This window comes from Meriones unguiculatus, chromosome 19 (genome assembly GCF_030254825.1).
Source record: "Meriones unguiculatus strain TT.TT164.6M chromosome 19, Bangor_MerUng_6.1, whole genome shotgun sequence".
NCBI lineage: Eukaryota > Metazoa > Chordata > Mammalia > Rodentia > Muridae > Meriones > Meriones unguiculatus.
In genome coordinates, this window is record NC_083366.1 from 42,049,196 (window position 1) to 42,066,689 (window position 17,494).

The 17,494-nt window shown below is 41.5% G+C and overlaps 1 protein-coding gene and 1 non-coding gene across 2 annotated transcripts in view; both read left to right on the forward strand.

The window, feature by feature from the left end:
- The window catches only part of Dcdc2 (doublecortin domain containing 2), a 169,695-nt gene that overhangs the window by 128,124 nt on the left and 24,077 nt on the right, over positions 1-17,494 (forward strand). The window lies entirely within an intron of this gene.
- On the forward strand, positions 583-689 carry LOC132649386 (U6 spliceosomal RNA). Its single transcript, XR_009587822.1, has one exon. It is a non-coding gene; the product is annotated as a U6 spliceosomal RNA (small nuclear RNA).

Genomic DNA, 17,494 nt, shown 5'->3' on the forward strand with positions numbered 1-17,494 from the left:
CCCAAGCAACAGTTTGAAGGGAGGTTTCCGACGCCTGGCACCAGGGATTTTGCTTGTTAGACAGTATACAGCTTTTGCATGGGACCATTATCACTTCAAGAGGTACATCTTCATTTAAATCACACACACACACAGACACACACACACACACACACACAAATATGAATTGTTAACTAAACATAGAATACTATGTATCCCTATGGCTTTTTCTTTTAGTGTTTTTTATTATTTGTGTATATGAGTACATTGTTCTTATCCCATTTGTTGATGGACATTTAGGTTGTTCCATGTTCTAACACTTGTGAATAGAGCAATAATGAACATGGCTGAACAAGCATCTGTGGAGGAGAATGTTGAGTCCTTTGAGTATATGCCTAGGAGTAGCAAATAAATGTATACCACATATATTATATATAAATATTTATATAGAATATGATATAACCTATTTATATTTATGAAGTTATATATATATACATATATATACATACATACATATATATATGTATGGTTTCTTGTGAATTCTCCACACTGATTTTCAGAGTACCTGCACCACTGTGTAGTGTGTATTAACAATGAGTAAGGATGCTCGCTTCGGCAGCACATATACTAAAATTGGAACGATATAGAGAAGATTAGCATGGCCCCTGCGCAAGGATGACACGCAAATTCGTGAAGCGTTCCATATTTTTTCCATGACAAAACTAAATTTACACAATATCTACACAGCAAACCATCCCTACAGAAGATACAAGAAGGAAAACTCCAATCCAATGAAAACAAATTCACCCAAGAAAACAGGGCATACAGATAATATCCCAACAAAAATGAAAAGAAAACAAGCAATGAAACAGGGTTAGATCACCGACTCCATTACAAAAGGAACTAACATGCATTGGTCACTATTATCTATCAATATCAATGGACTCAACTCACCAATAAAAAGACACAGGCTAACAGAATGGTTAAGGAAACAGGATCCAACATTCTGTTGCATCCAAGAAACATACCTATGCAACAAAGATAAACACTACCTCAGAGTAAAGGGCTGAAAAACTGTTTTTCAAGCAAATGGTTCCAGAAAACAAGCTGGAGTAGCCATCCTAATATCTAATAAAATAGACTTTCAACCCAAGTTAATCAAAAAAGATAAGGAGGGCCACTATATTCTCATCAAAGGAAAAATCCACCAAGAGGACATCACAATCTTGAATATCTATGCCCCAAATACAAGAGCACCGACATTCGTAAATGAAACATTATTAAAGCTTAAATCATTCATTGATCCTAATACCTTAATAGTGGGAGACTTCAACACTCCAGTCTCACCAAGGGACAGATCAACTAGACAGACACCAAATAGGGAAATAAAAGCACTCACAGAATCCCTAAATCAAATGGACCTAATAGACGTCTACAGATCGTTTCACCCAAACTCAGAAGAGTACACCTTCTTTTCAGCACCGCATGGAACCTTTTCCAAAATAGACCATATAGTGGGTCATAAAGCAAGCCTCAACAGATACAAAAGGATTGAAATAATTTCTTGTATACTATCTGACCACCATGGACTAAAGCTAGACATCAACAACAACAGAAACAACAAAAAGCTGACACGCACATGGAAACTGAACAACTTACTACTCAATGACAGCTGGGTTAAGGAAGAAATAAAGAAAGAAATTAAAGACTTCCTAGAATTCAATGAAAAGGAAGGCACAACATACCCAAATTTATGGGACACATTGAAAACAGTGCTCAGAGGAAAATTTATAGCACTAAGTGCCTGCAAGAAGAAATTCGTAACATCACATACAAACAACTTAATGGCCCAACTGAAAACCCTAGAAAAAAAAGAAGCAGATACACCCAAGAGGAGCAGACGGCTGGAAATAATCAAACTAAGGGCTGAAATCAATCAACTAGAAACAAATAAAACTATCCAAAGAATCAATGAAACAAAAAGCTGGTTCTTTGAGAAAATTAACAAGATAGACAAACCCTTAGCCAAACTAACTAAAAAGCAGAGAGAAACTATCCAGATCAGCAAAATCAGAAATGGAAATGGGGACATAACCACAGACACTGAGGAAATCCAAACAATTATTAGGTCATACTACAAAAGCCTATATGCCACAAAATTTGAAAATCTAAATGAAATGGATAATTTTCTTGAAAGATTCCATCTACCAAAACTAAGTCAAGATCAGGTAGAAAGACTGAATAGCCCTATATCTCCCAAGGAAATCGAAGCAGTCATTAACAGTCTCCCCTCCAAAAAAAGCCCTGGACCAGATGGCTTTGGCGCAGAATTCTACAAGACCTTCAAAGAAATGCTAACTCCAATTCTCCTCAAGCTATTCCACAAAATAGAAACAGAAGGAACACTACCAAACTCATTCTATGAAGCCACAGTCACCTTAATACCTAAACCACACAAAGACCCAACAAAAAAAGAGAACTTCAGGCCTATCTCTCTTATGAACATTGATGCAAAAATACTCAATAAAATACTTGCAAACCGAATCCAAGAACATATCAAAGATATCATCCACCATGACCAAGTAGGCTTCATCCCAGGCATGCAAGGGTGGTTCAACATACGGAAATCCATCAATGTAATCCACTACATAAACAAACTGAAGGAGAAAAACCACATGATCATCTCCTTAGATGCTGAAAAAGCATTTGACAAAGTCCAACACCCACTCATGTTTAAAGTCTTGGAGAGATCAGGGATACAAGGCACATACCTAAAGATAGTAAAGGCAATATACAGCAAGCCTATAGCTAACATCAAACTCAATGGAGAGAAACTTAAATCAATCCCACTGAAATCAGGGACAAGACAAGGCTGTCCATTGTCCCCATATCTCTTCAACTTAGTACTTGAAGTCCTAGCCAGAGCAATAAGACAACTAAAGGAGATCAAGGGGATACAAATCGGAAAGGAAGAGGTCAAAGTGTCACTATTTGCAGATGATATGATAGTATACATGAGTGACCCCAAAAATTCAACCAGAGAACTCCTTCAGCTGATAAACACCGCCAGCAAAGTAGCAGGATACAAAATCAACTCAAAAAAATCAGAAGCCCTCCTATATACCAAAGACAAAAAGGCTGAGAAAGAAATTAGGGAAACAACACCCTTCACAATAGCCACTAATAACATAAAGTACCTTGGTGTGACTCTAACCAAGCAAGTGAAAGACCTGTTTGAGAAAAACTTCAAGTCTCTGAAGAAAGAAATTGAAGAAGATATCAGAAGATGGAAAGATCTCCCGTGCTCATGGATTGGTAGGATTAACATTGTGAAAATGGCCATCCTGCCAAAAGCAATCTACAGATTCAATGCAATTCCCATCAAAATACCAACTCAATTCTTTACAGACCTTGAAAAAAAGATTCTCAGCTTCATATGGAGAAACAAAAAACCCAGAATCTCCAAAACGATCCTGTACAACAACAGATCATCTGGAGGTATCTCCATTCCTGATCTCAAGCTGTACTACAGGGCAACAGTAATAAAAACTGCATGGTATTGGCATAGAAACAGAAAGGAGGATCAATGGAACCGCATAGAAGACCCAGAAATAAATCCACACACCTATGAATACTCAATATTTGACAAAGAAGCCAAATCCATTCAATGGAAAAAAGACAGCATCTTCAACAAATGGTGCTGGACCAACTGGATGTCTACATGCAGAAAAATGAAAATAGATCCATATTTATCACCCTGCACAAAACTAAAGTCAAAGTGGATCAAGGACCTCAACATAAAACCAGATACCCTAAATCAATTGGAAAAAAAAGTGGGGAACAGCCTAGAACTCATTGGCACAGGAGACAACTTCCTGAACAGAACACCAACAGCACAGGCTCTAAGAGCAACAATCAATAAATGGGACCTCATGAAACTGAAAAGTTTCTGTAAAGCAAAGGATACCGTCATCAAAACAAAACGACTGCCTACAGATTGGGAAAGAATCTTCACTAACCCTTTATCTGACAGAGGACTAATATCCAGTATATACAAAAACTAAAGAAGCTGAAAAGCAGCAGACCAAGTAATCCAATTAAAAAATGGGGAATAGAGCTAAACAGAGAATTCTCGACAGAGGAATATCGAATGGCAGAAAAACACTTAAAGAAATGCTCATCCTCATTAGCCATCAGGGAAATGCAAATTAAAACGACCCTGAGATATCACCTTACACCCATCAGAATGGCCAAGATGAAAAACTCAAGCGATAACACATGCTGGAGAGGTTGTGGAGAAAGGGGAACCCTCCTCCACTGCTGGTGGGAATGTAAACTGGTACAACCACTCTGGAAAGCTATCTGGCGCTTTATAAGACAATTAGGAATAGTGCTTCCTCAAGACCCAGCTATACCACTGCTAAGTATATACCCAAAGTTCGTTCAAGTACACAAAAGGGATACTTGCTCAACCATGTTTATAGCAGCTTTATTTGTAATAGCCAGAACCTGGAAACAACCCAGATGTCCATCAATGGAGGAATGGGTACAGAAATTGTGGTATTTTTATACAATGGAATACTACTCAGCAATCAAAAAGGAGGAAATCATGAAATTTGCAGGCAAATGGTGGGATCTAGAAAAGATCATTCTGAGTGAAATATCCCAGAAGGAGAAAGACAAACACGGGATATACTCACTTATATAGACCTATAAGATATGATAAACATAATGAAATCTATACACCTAAAAAAGATTGAGCAGACATGGGGTAAGATGATCAATCCTCGTTTAGAAAGACAGATGGGATGTGCATTGAACGTATGACAGGAGTCTCCTGAGCGCATCTGAAAGACTCTAACTAGCAGTGTTTTCAAAGCAAAGACTCATGACCAAACCTTTGGCAGAGTACAGGGAATCATAAGAAAGAAGGGGAGTTAGTCTGTTGGGGAAAGGATAGGAGCTCCACAAGGACCAAATATATCTGGGCACAGGGTCTTTTCTGAGACTGACATTCAACCAAGGACCATGTATGGATATAACCTAGAACCTCCACTCAGATGTAGCCTGTGGTAGCTCAGTAACCAATTGGTTTCCCAAAGTGAGGGGAACAAGGACTATTTCTAACAGGAACTCAATGACTTGCTCTTTGGTCTCCCCACCCATGAAGGGAGGAGCAGTCCTGTTAGGCCACAGAGGAGGGCTTTGCAGCCAGTCCTGAAGATACCTGATAAAACAGGATCAGATGAATGGGGAGCAGGTCCCCCCTATCAGTGGACTTGGAAAGGGGCACAGTGGAGATGAGGGAGGGAGGGAGGGACTGGGAGGGAATGAGGGATCGGGACATGTCTGGGATACAGAGTTAATAAAATGTAGCTGATAAAAAAAATAATAATAAAATAAAAAAAACAATGAGTAAAGGTTCTGCTTTCCCTGCATCCTTTCCAGCATTTGTTGTCAATTCCCCCCCCCCCCCCCGATCTTAGTGGTTCTGACTGGGGGAAGATGAAATCTCAATGTAGTTTTGATTAGCATTTTCATAATTGCCAAGGATGTGGAACACTTTTTGTGATATTTACTAGTCATGTATATTTTTTATTTGATATCTCTTTGTTTAGACCCACAGCCCAGTTTTTAAATTGAGTGGTTGTTTTCCTTTTGTTAATTACAAAAATGTTCAGATTGATTTTTTTATTTTATTTTGTGTGTATGAGTGTTTTAGATGCATGTATACCAGGTGTGTGCCTGGTGCCTGAGGACATGAGAGGAGGGCACCGGGTCTCCTGGAACTGCAGTTATGGTCGTGAGCTGCCATGTGAGACTGAATCTGGCTCTTCTGGTAGAGCAATAAGTGCTCTGGATCATCCCTCCAACCTCTCCAGCTACACTTGTTTCCTTGACCCTTTTTGTTTGCTTGTTTGTTTTTGTTCTTTGTGTACCCTGGATATTAATCCATTATCAGCTCTATCAGATGCTTAGCTGGAAAAGAATCTCTCCTACCCCGGCAGTTTCCTCCTCAGTTGGTTGATTGTCTCTTTTTTTGTATAGAAACTTTGTAGTTTTATGAGGTTCTATTTGCAAATTATTGGCCTTAGTTTCTGAGCACATGGAGTCCTGTACCGATAGTCCTCTCCTACACCTATCTTGTCGGGTTTTTTTCTTAGCCATTTCATGTTTCCCATTGAAATCTTTGATGGATTTGGAGTTTTGTGAAGGATGATAGCTATGGGTCTAATTTTATTTTTCTATATGTGGACATTCAGCTTTCCAGAACATTTATTGAAGAAGTCTTTTCTCCAGTGTGTATCTTTGCCATCTTGTCTCCTATTTCTCTGTGATGTACATGCCTGATTTTTATCTCTTTCTCTCTCTCTCTCTCTCTCTCTCTCTCTCTCTCTCTGTCCATCTATTTTTTGCTAGCCCAAGGCTGATTCTGTTACTGTGGTTTTAGAGGTAGTTTGAGATGGAAAGAGGGAAAGAAGGCTGAACAGGTAGTCTGCAACAGAGATGGAGTTGAGACTGGAGGATGAGATGTGGAGGATAGGAGGGAGAGGTGAAGATCTGTAGTCAGGCACTTGCTTTCATGGCTGGAGTGGCCTATAGGTTCCCAGGGAATGCCTGCTGGAGTTGGGGATTGTGGTGAAGTGATGAGTGGCAGGAAGAAAGTTTGGAGGGGAAGACCTGTGTTCTGGGATGATGAGATGAGTGGTGGAAGGAAGATTGTTGGAGAAGGTCTGGATCTACTGGAGATGTGTATCAGAGAGGAACAGGAGGCTGCAGTAGGTGTGTGCTACAGAGACTGGAAGGTTGGACTTGGAGGGAAGGAGGGAGAGGTGAAGACTTGCAGTTAACCGAGGTGCTTACCTGGCCAGAGCTTCTTGTGGGTTCCCAGGGAGTGCCTGCTGGAGTTGGGGGCTGGGATAAAGCAGTAAGTCTAGGGAAGGAAGTCTGGAGGGGAAGTGTGTGTTGTGTGTGGTGTGGTGGTGGTGTGGTGGTGGTGGTGGTGTGTGTGTGTTTTGAGTGTATGTGTGGTGTGTGTAGTGTGAGGTATGTGTGTATATGTGTGGTGTACATGTATGGTGTGTGTGTGTGTGTGTGTGAAGAGGTGTTGATTATAGATTTTCTTTGAAAGTCTGGTAAACTTCTGCTATGAATTCATCTGAGCCTGAGCTTCGATTTTAGTAAGAGGGCTTTTTATATTACTCTTCCAACCCCATGATCCTTTATGGGTGTGTAAATGGTTGATTTCTTATTTTAACTTTCTGGTTTGGGTGAACTTTGATCTCCTGGGCTTATAGCTTTCAGGGCATCCATCCCGTGTCTTGCTGGGCCAGAGCAATTCTGGCTCCCAATCACCCTGAGATCACAAGGGAGACCACAGGGAGTCCACAGTGGAGCACATGGCTACACTGTGATGCTGTGCTGCCTAGCAGGTTAAGCACATCAAATGTACCTAGATGCAGTATATTCAGCATAGGGTGAGCTTGCCAGGACTCACCCCTCACACAGCAGGAGCACCTGACGTCAAAATCTGAACGCGCCATCTCCGTTCTATGCACTTCCTTGTCTGTGCAGTCTTGGTGACTAACACAACTAGCCATAAAGCCTCTGCTTTATGGCTCAGAGTCCTCTTCCAACCCTTTTCTCTCCTTCCTGCCCAATATCCAGTGGTGAGGGAGCTGACCCTGCATGTGGTACATTCTTCCAGGCCTGCTCTAATCTTGGATGGGACTGGTCCCACAGGGCCAGCAGCCCCCACCCCCTGCCCAGTAGGGATGGGTGGCGCTTACAGACTAGGATTTGGAAGCTCTGTGCTCACCACGCAGTGATTCATCTCCTTTTCCATTTCCTCCACCCGTCTCGGTCACCAGCCCCACTGCTGTCCCTCTTGCATGCTGATGCAGGTGGCTCCCATCAGACCCTCACCCCAGGCTTTCTCTCCTAATCCCCCTCTGACTTGTCCTCTCACTCAGGACTGTCACCCTATGGAGCCATGAGTAATATTTTCCTTATCACCTCCTTCACACACACAGCCTATAACGAATCTCTACCACTGCCTGTCTAGAGAGTCCTACCTCAAGGACATACCCACCTCTGCCCTAGTCTCGTGGGTCATATTCCCCACATTTAACAAAGTACTCAGCCTCACAGCCTTTGAATGTCCTGGTTTGCTGTCCACAGTGCTGCTCTCAGCTCAGCAATGGCCGGTTATGCTTGCTTTTCAACCTGCAGCCCCTGTCTGCCGAGCCAACTCTGGTGGTCCCTCCTTAGCTCCTCCTACCCCTACACACTCTCTTAACAGCTGGGTAGCACTGACACACGCATCACCCTGCGATATGCATTTTCCCATGTAACCCCCCCAGAGGCAATAAGCACCTTGAGGTCAGGCCTTGTCCACTGTCCTGGAGCTGGCTCAGCACATTAGCATAACCAGCAGGTGCATGAATGCACGACCATTCAAAGAATCCTGTGGCTTCTGGCTACAAGGCAGGAAGTACTCTGTTGCCACGATGGACTTTGAGAGAGCAAAATGTTTTCAGTATTGGTATTTTACAGGCTGAAATTTCCAAGGTTGTTTGGTGGGAGTTGGACCAGCAAGATTATGAACAGGAATTGTGAATTTTAGGTCACTTAATAGGTGATTTCAATTACTGGGGCTGAAGGAAAAGAACAATTCAGTAATTTTGATGAGTTAAAACAGATTTTCAGGGTAGTTTTTTACGGCTAGAAATAAAATAGTGAAGCTTTAGTTTAGGCAAACCTACTCAGAAGTAATTTATTATCCAGAGTCACACATACCTGACATAGATTTCAAAAATTGTATAAAAATTGTATACCTTATGAAATAAAACATTACAAATTGTATATGTTAGAAAAATTAGCTTTAATTTTATACTCTGAATACTTGACTTTGAGGAAAATGTAAAACATCTATATCTAAAAGGAACAAAATATAAATGTAGTCATCATGGCAAAATTGCCCATGTTTTAGAGAAATCATGAAAATAATCTTTCGCTTTCTATCTACACTCAGGATATTTTGTTACATTTATTTAAAGTCAAGACAAAATACATGTGGTTAAAATCAATTCTATGCAAATATTTAATAGCCAAATTTATACATAATTTCCTAGCAGATGATAGTTAATACCTTTCAGTGGGAGTCAGAGAGCAGAAAGAAAGCAGGTATTTCAAGCTAGGGATATAAAAGCACAGCCTGTGTAAGTGTGTAAAGTTATTTTCAGTAACTTTATAAATTGCTGAAGGAAAATGAAAAAAATTGTGATGTTCTTGTCTTTGCAGAGAGTTTGGGCTTGAGTTATGCGATGTGATGAGACACACTGAGAACTCGTGACTGAAAATACGCAGTTGTATCCCTGACCAAGTTAGATGTTCTCAGAACAGTTGCTGTCCTTTGTGTCTTCTTCAGCTCTTCTTTGTGATGAGACATGTTAGAGTTTTTGTGATAGTGTTGGTGAGCATTTCTGTGTGGGTGTAGGGGTGTGCTTTGTGTACCACAAATGTGAGGCATGAGGGATTCTGTGGCTGCGTAAGAGTTTGGGGATTGCTGGCTGATCACCTCCACAAAGAACCATCATTCCACGCGCGCGCAGTTTCTCTTCCCTTCTTTTGCCCCCGTGTTTGCCCACCCTCGCAGGGACTGCTTCCTCCTTGACCAGCTCCTGGGTGGGCTTTAACTTTGGGTAGTAGATTGTGATGTCAACAAGCTGTTTCTATGAAGAGTCATTTGGAAACGGTCTATTTCACATATTCAGGTACTTATGCTAACATTAAGCCAATGAAAATTATTTTTCTATCAGCTTGTGAGTTTTTGTTTAAATTATATGCTGACTGATGTGTTGTTTAGACTATTTCCTTATACATGGGTTCATTCTAAGAGGATTGTTATATGTATACAAAGACAGCAATCTTTTCCTACATTGTCTCAGTAATATGCTGGGACTGATAAACTACTTTGAAATTTAATACTTTATCAGGCAATTGTAGTAGTATATTGGAAGAAAATATTCAGTCATCAGAATTTTCTTCATAGAGAAATTTTATGTTAATAAACACCTAACATTTTCCCAAAATATTTAGGACTGGCTATCAAGATGTTATTTTCCTTCTAATTCATCCTGATAATTTAATTTGTTTAAAGCATTAAATGTTCTAGAATGGGATGTATAGTAATACTATTTTAGAATAATTTTAAACAATTCTCTTAATGGGCCAAGGAGATGGCTCTTGGGTAAGAGTGCTTGTTGCAAAAGCATGAGTGTCTGGGTTCAAATTTCTAGTGCCCACATAAAAAGCTGGATATGGCTATGCACACCTTTAATCTCAGCATTGTGAGAAGTTCTTTGAGAAATCCTGTTTCAAGGGAGAAAGTGATAGGGTAGGTCTCTTTCTGACCCCTCTACATGCACATTCACCACACATACACACACACACACACACACACACACACACACACACACACACAATGAATATAAATAAAAAGGTAAGTAGGTAAAAAAATAGTTCTGTTGAGAAAAGATTGTTGACGTGGGGAGAGTGATTGTTACCAATTATATGACTGAATCACAGCTTATCAATTATTCAGTCACCCTTTTAATCCAAGGATGGCGATGAGCTGACATCGAAGGGCCTTGGAGTCAGAAAAGCTCTCCTCTCAGCTGTGGTCACTGGAAGCCTGGGAATTACCAACATTCCTTTCACATTTCATCGGGAGGAAGAGATTCTTATTTATGATGAACAGTGGAGCCATGAGACGTGTTCCCTACCTCAGCAGCTCTGCCTTTGTATCTTAGGCAATAAAACCCATAAGAGATAAGTGAAAAATAATTGAGGAGCATTTTTATTTTTCCTGGAGTGTTTGTTATTGCTTTGCAGTGTAATGTGCACTAAAATGTCCATTCATGATACAAAGAGAAAGGATGAGAGCTGGACTCGGGTGTATTGTGCATCCAAGCATTGAATTCGATCCTCGGAGTAGTAATTGAACGAGAGCAGTATTGTGTATCAAGTTCATCCTTAGTTTCTCAGCAAACAGCTTCTATTACAAAGGTTTCAGGCAGAGGGAACATTAAAATACTGAATCTGTTTTCTTCTGGCAGTTGTGCGGGGGTGGTGGTAATGATATTTGCATGCTGTAGGGGAGGAAGAAAGGCAGGCAATAACACTGTTGTGGGAGGATACAAAAGACCAGCGCTCAGGAAAGGGTTTTCTGCCTACCCTCTCCTTGGCAGGAGATGAAGAATTTCCCTGAATTTCCCGCATTGTCTTTGCGCAGCAGGTTTCTGCTGGAAGTAGAAAAGGGTTATTTTTGCTTAGACCATTATTTCTGGACCTATGGCGTATTAGCTACCGCTGGCTGCTATAACAAATGAGCCCATACTTGGTCCAAAATAACACTAAGGGCATTAGAGTTCTAGGAGGCAGACTTGTAACACAGACCTCACTGGGCTCAGAATCAAGGGGAGAAGTGTGTCCTGGCTGTTCTGGGTCCCAGAGGCCGTGCGGCTTTGCTGAGGGTGTCCTTCTGTTTTCAAAGCTGGCGAAGGCTCTGGATTGTCTCTCTTTCTGATCTATTCTCTGGCTCCCCCTTTCACCTTCATACACCATTGCAACTGCTTTGGAGCTACATCCGGCTTAGCTAGTGAACCCTTACTTCTATGTTCCAGAGAATGCAAGGTGGCCCCAGTTTGCCAGTATTGTGATATGGGCATTTGGGGGGGACACTATTAATTAGGCCTTTACACATAATTTATCCATCTCAATCTAGGTTGTACTTCAGTCTTCTTGTTCCTTGAGTCTGTTTGTTCTTTGACCCCATCTATTCAAACACTGTTACTGCCAAGTCTGGCCACCTTGGAACAAAGACCCTATAAGAATAGAGAATGAAATGATTTTTAAGTGGCTTTTAAGTGGTTTTAAACAGTTGTATCCTCACATATACAAATATGCCTCTGTGTCCAATCATCCTTCCAATAATCTTTTTTGATGTCTCTGTGCTGGGTTCTGTTCATTGATAGAGGCAGCGGCAAACAAGGTAGACACATCTGTTGTAGTAAATAAAATGATTGTTGGACTATATAATGTTTATTATTAGCCCTATAATTATTACAACAATATTATTTGTCACCCTATCACAAATAATAAGACACAGCCATCTGTTAGATTTTATAATTGCCTATTACCTTGGGCTGGGCAGATATTTCTACCTATGCTATCTCAATAACCTCACCATCAATCTCCCAGCCCACCTCTAATACCATCCAATTTATCATTCCTATCTGAGCTACCTTCCATCCATAATCCCAAGATACTTGCTTCTGTTCTTCATCTGGGCCTTTTCTCGCCATTATTGGAGTTCTTCCTCCCAGCCCATGTGGTTTCTTCTCCACGCTAACCCATCACGGTGTAGTCCTTCCTCCTCTCTTCCCATCCCTCTTCCCATGATTCTCCTGTCCTCTAAAGCCTGGAAACCTTAGCCATGCCTAACCCATTCTGCCCTGCCCAGTAAAGGCCTTTAACCAAACAATCAGGTATAATGTCTCAGGCAGGTTTACAAAGCAGAATAGCTGTACCCTGGCAGTAACCAGATCTTGAGGCCAGTGGTTAGCATCAAAATAAAGCATAAAAACAACCCCAGCACACATCCCTGCTCTCTGCTTTGGAAAAGTGAAAGAAAGGTAGTCACCAAACAAATGAGTACCAGACAGAGAATGAATAGGAGACACTCTGAATGAATGGTGGGCGGCTAGCATTGGAGTGAAGAATATTTTTCTGAGAACCAAATGGCAAAGGTAACTAATTATGTGAAAAGGGACAGAGTGTGTGGGAAGTATTAGGTCACATGATATAAGTGGGAACAGAATGGAGGTTGGTGTATGTGGATGTACAGGAAGGGGGAAATGCATGAAACATGCTCATATGCACCATAGCTGCCCAACCTCAATTCTTTACACCATGGTGGATGACTTGTGTTCTAAGGTGTGATGAAAAAAATGTTGGAGGGTTTCTAGGCTGTGAGATGAATTAAATTGTGTGTGTGTGTGTGTGTGTGTGTAGAGGCCAGAGATTGGATCTCTGGTGTCTTTCTCAGTCTCTCAGTGCACCTGGAGCTCTCTGACTTGGCTAGCTGAGCAGGGAGCCCCAGGTATCCTCTTGTATATGGATACTTGCTACTTCTGCCTCCCCTTTCCCCTCCTCTTCACCTTCCTCCTCTCTTTCCTCCTATTTTTTTTTTTAACATGGTGCTGGAAATTGATCTCAGATCCTCGTGATTGTGTAGACAGAACCATGTCTCTAGCCCAAATTAAGTAATTTTAATTTCATTCTTTTAATTAAAACTTTGTTTTAGAGAATTTGTAAATATATATAAAAAAAGTAATGCAGTGAGATTAGCAAAACCCAAAGTCTACACATGTCAGTGAACCACTGCATAGATAGAACAGCCATTCTGAAGCTGTGGGCTTCAGTTTGGATTACACATTTTTACTATCAATTACATTTTCATGTACTTATCCAACCTCCCTCCCCCCACACACCCAAGAGACAAATCCATGACAGTTAAAACTAGAAAAACAATCAGGTTTATATCCCTTTTATGACATGTGTCTTTACCTGCATTCCGTTTGTGTCTTCTAATGTTGTTTTCCTCGCTTACACGGCACTTACTGCCCAACAACTTCAGAGGGGGCTTTTCTTGCCTTCTATTGGGGTTTTGGTTAGATAGTCTGCAGCTCTCTGGGGAGCACCGAGAGGAGGAGGGTCCTGTGCTCTGTGTCTTCAGGTGCTGATTTCAGTGCCCTGAGATCTGGTTACCACCCTGCCATGGGCATTGTTATGTATGTTGAACCACTCCCCAGTTTTCCCTGATTGGTTAATAAAGTTGCTGAGGTGAGGCAAGGTGGAGGACAGAGAAGGAGGAAGATGGAGATGGAGAGGAGACAGGAGATCACCATGGGGTAACCAGGAGCACATGGCCAGGAGCAGCTTGCTCTGAGGACTAGCCTGATGGAGGAGAGGAGGCCCAAATGGAACATGTGCAAGTATTTGGGATTTTGAATGGGAAGCAGGCACGACAGCTTGGAGGGCTGATATTGCCCAGCACTAGTGCTTTAAGGCTTGTTATAAATCTAACAAGGTTTGGTGTCTTTTATTTGGAAAATAGCTGTTTATGAATAACTGCTGCCACAATTTCTGTATTAATTAATATTTTCAGAAAAATTAATTCGTTTTACACAGAAGGGAAGAGTTCATTTAAGCTATGAGAATAACAGGGTTTAAGTGACTTGAAGGTAGGAATGGGGAGGGGAGCTTTAATTAGGAACAGGTAGAGAGGCAAATATAGAAGAAAGGTGAGGAGGTTAAATAGCAGCAAATACCTCTGAAAAAGTCATAATGTATCATCATTGTTTACCGACTTAAAATTACACAGGACACATAAAAATCTGTACACACACACACACATGAGCTTGCACACACACGCCTCTATAGTTTGATGGATTAGTTTTGAGGACTACATGGACTCCTGATCTTGGTGATATGCACCAAGGCATATGCACAATGAAATTCTATTATAGATAACATTTGTAGGCAAGAGTTTGGTGTTGACACAGTACTTAATATTGTCAGTTCAGCTTGACAAACCTTTTCTCAAAACATGTATGGAGGCAGCCATTGTGCCAGGCACAGGACTTGTAAAGACAAAAGCTTCAGCCTATGCCTGAAGGATTTTTGGAACTTCAGGGACCAAGACAGTATAAGTAATAGAAATTGATAAATGGAACAGTGATTTATGAATAAATAAAGACTATGAGATAATGAGTGCCTGGAGGAAATGACTGGTTTTGTTGGACTGTGTGGTTGGGAGTGAGGCTGCAGGTGATCTTTATAGAGAATTAATATTGAATGTGATTTGAACTGAGGGTTAGACTCCATCAGGACTTCTGCAGAGACAGAACGTGAGGTGGACATGGTGATGTAGACACGGGCTATGAAACAACCTGGGGCACACATTACTAACGTATGTTGTTTAGGACAGGAGGTGTGGTAAATGTGGCCGAGGCCCTGCCAGTGCACTAGGAAATAGGAGAGGTATGGAATATGTGGTCCAAGATACGGGACACTTCTGTGGGCATTGCTACTCATGTGGTAAGAGATGGAGCGGGGAAGGAGATAAAGGGGAGATGTCTCTAAGCAAGAGGTTGGAGGGGCATCCAATGAGATACTGAGAACAGAGATGATAGAGTTGTGTTCTGTGCAAGAGGGTAATGTGGAAAGGAAGAACTAAATACCCACAGAGTGGCTGGAGCAGCGGCACCTGAGGAGGGGACATCAAGCAGGAAGGGAACTGATGTGTGAGAAGGATGGTGAGCCCGGGGCTTGTTTTTCACTTTTCTCTCAATAAACGTTCATTGTGAACTTACTGTGTACAGTGCTCTGGGCTTACTCATGGACAACATGGATTAAGAAGACAGATATCTGCTTCTGCTGTGCACATAGAGAGGGAGGTAGCACTTGCCTCTGTGGTCTCCTCCAAAGGTGCTGAGCCCCCAGGACCTGCTTCCTGCTTCCAAAGTGGCAATTCTTCAACAATCTCAATGTAGTCACACATCAGTCAACTTTCTACAATGTGCCCTATCTGTTCAAAGATCTGATCTTTATTATTTGGTAGTGCCTATTAATTATGACATAGTATCATTTTAATGTTTTCAAGTAATGCTTAATGGATTGATAAATGCTCCTGATATAATTTTAAAGTAGATAGTGCTTATAAATCTGAGGTTTTATTTGTGTGTGTGTGTAGGAGAGAGAGAGAGAGAGAGAGAGACAGAGACAGAGACAGAGACAGAGATAGAGACAGAGCAAGAGAGAAAGGAAGAGAAGGAGGAAGAGGAGGAGGGAGTTGGAAAACGTTGGTGACAGTTGTCTCTGGGTCATGAGATATTGAAAAGGTGTTTCTTTTCTTTATCTTCTAATCATGCTATATCAAAATTAATAATAACCCTACTTTTAAAAGATGCACTTTCTCTAAGAATGTATGGCATCATCACCTTAATAATATTTGTAGTGAGAATGAAGTAGCATCCCAGTGGGCAGTCTCCTTTCCTAGTTTTGGTTTCTGTCGACTGTGGTGAAACTTTTACTCCACTCCAACCTCCTCCCCTGATACCAGAGGGTACAGTTTCAGCATCTCCACTCACTGATAAATGAGCCCAGCCCCACCCAGGTATACACCCGCATGGTTGTAGCCTTTGTTTGTCTGTCCTTAAGACTGGCACTTGCCATTCAAGGACCATTTCAATTTGACATTATTATTGTTGTTGAGACAGTATCTCATGAATCCCAGGCTGGCCTCCAATTCAGGTAGCCAAAGATGACCCTGAATTTCTGATCTACTACTTTCTGAGTACAGATGTGTATCCATCACCTTGACCAGTCTATGCATTGTTGGGGATGGAGCCTACAGCTTTATTCACAGCAGGCAATCTCTCCACCAGCTGAGCTGCACCCCAGCCTCACTTGTTATTAATGAGTGAGCTTTTTCCTGTCTGGTGGAACATCTTTTCTAAAATACATCTGTCGAGAATTTGTAGCTCTGCTTGATAGGCTCTGACATTGACATTGACTGTGAGTTCTGAGAACACATTCTGCTGTTATCAATAAATTATAGAGCATTCCCTGTGTTGCTGCTTTGTATGTAAGCATTTGGGGTAAGTCATAGCTACAGTCTATTGCATCCTCCATCCCATTGTTCTGTAATCCAAGCCAGGCATCCCACCCCACTTCCTCTTCCTTCGCTGACTATCACCTTCGCTTTCTCTATGCTCAGCTGTAGTTTTTACCTATGAGACCCCTGGCCTCTGAGCTGTGGTGGTCAGTTTCTCTCTGTTCTGTTGGGCTGTAAGCAATCACAGGGAGCAGATTACATCTGCATGAGTGCCCTACAGTTGACCTATATGTCCCAGCTTAGGTACGTCTCCCTCATGTCTTTGACTATTGTACTGGTGTCGTATGTGCAATTATTCCTCAACAAATGTAAACATACATTTTGCATGTAGTTAAGGTTGACTTTGGAACTTTAGCAAGGCATGGTGTCATGCGGCATGTATTAAATAATTTTTCTAGCAAATATACCCTCTTTACAGAAATAGAGGTGACTTGAAGACAAAAGGCAGAAACAGTTTCTAGACTGCAGGGGTAATCAAACACTAGAGTAGAGGACCAGTAAAGGAGGTAGCATTCCAGTCCCAGGAGAGCTTTAAAAATTAGACCAAGGAGACATGTGTGAGGGTGGCTGAAGCACTAAATATGTCTGGAAGCAAGTAGACAGACAGAATGACAGATGGCTCTGGAATCTGATTACTTGGCCAGGAGAAGAGAAGGCTGAGGGGAGACATTAAAAGTTCTTCAAATATGTGAACAACAGAGACTGCTGCTTTGCAAAGGGAGGCAAGTTGAAGGAGCTTAGCCTAAATCCCTAGCGGTTTAGGTCTCTTCT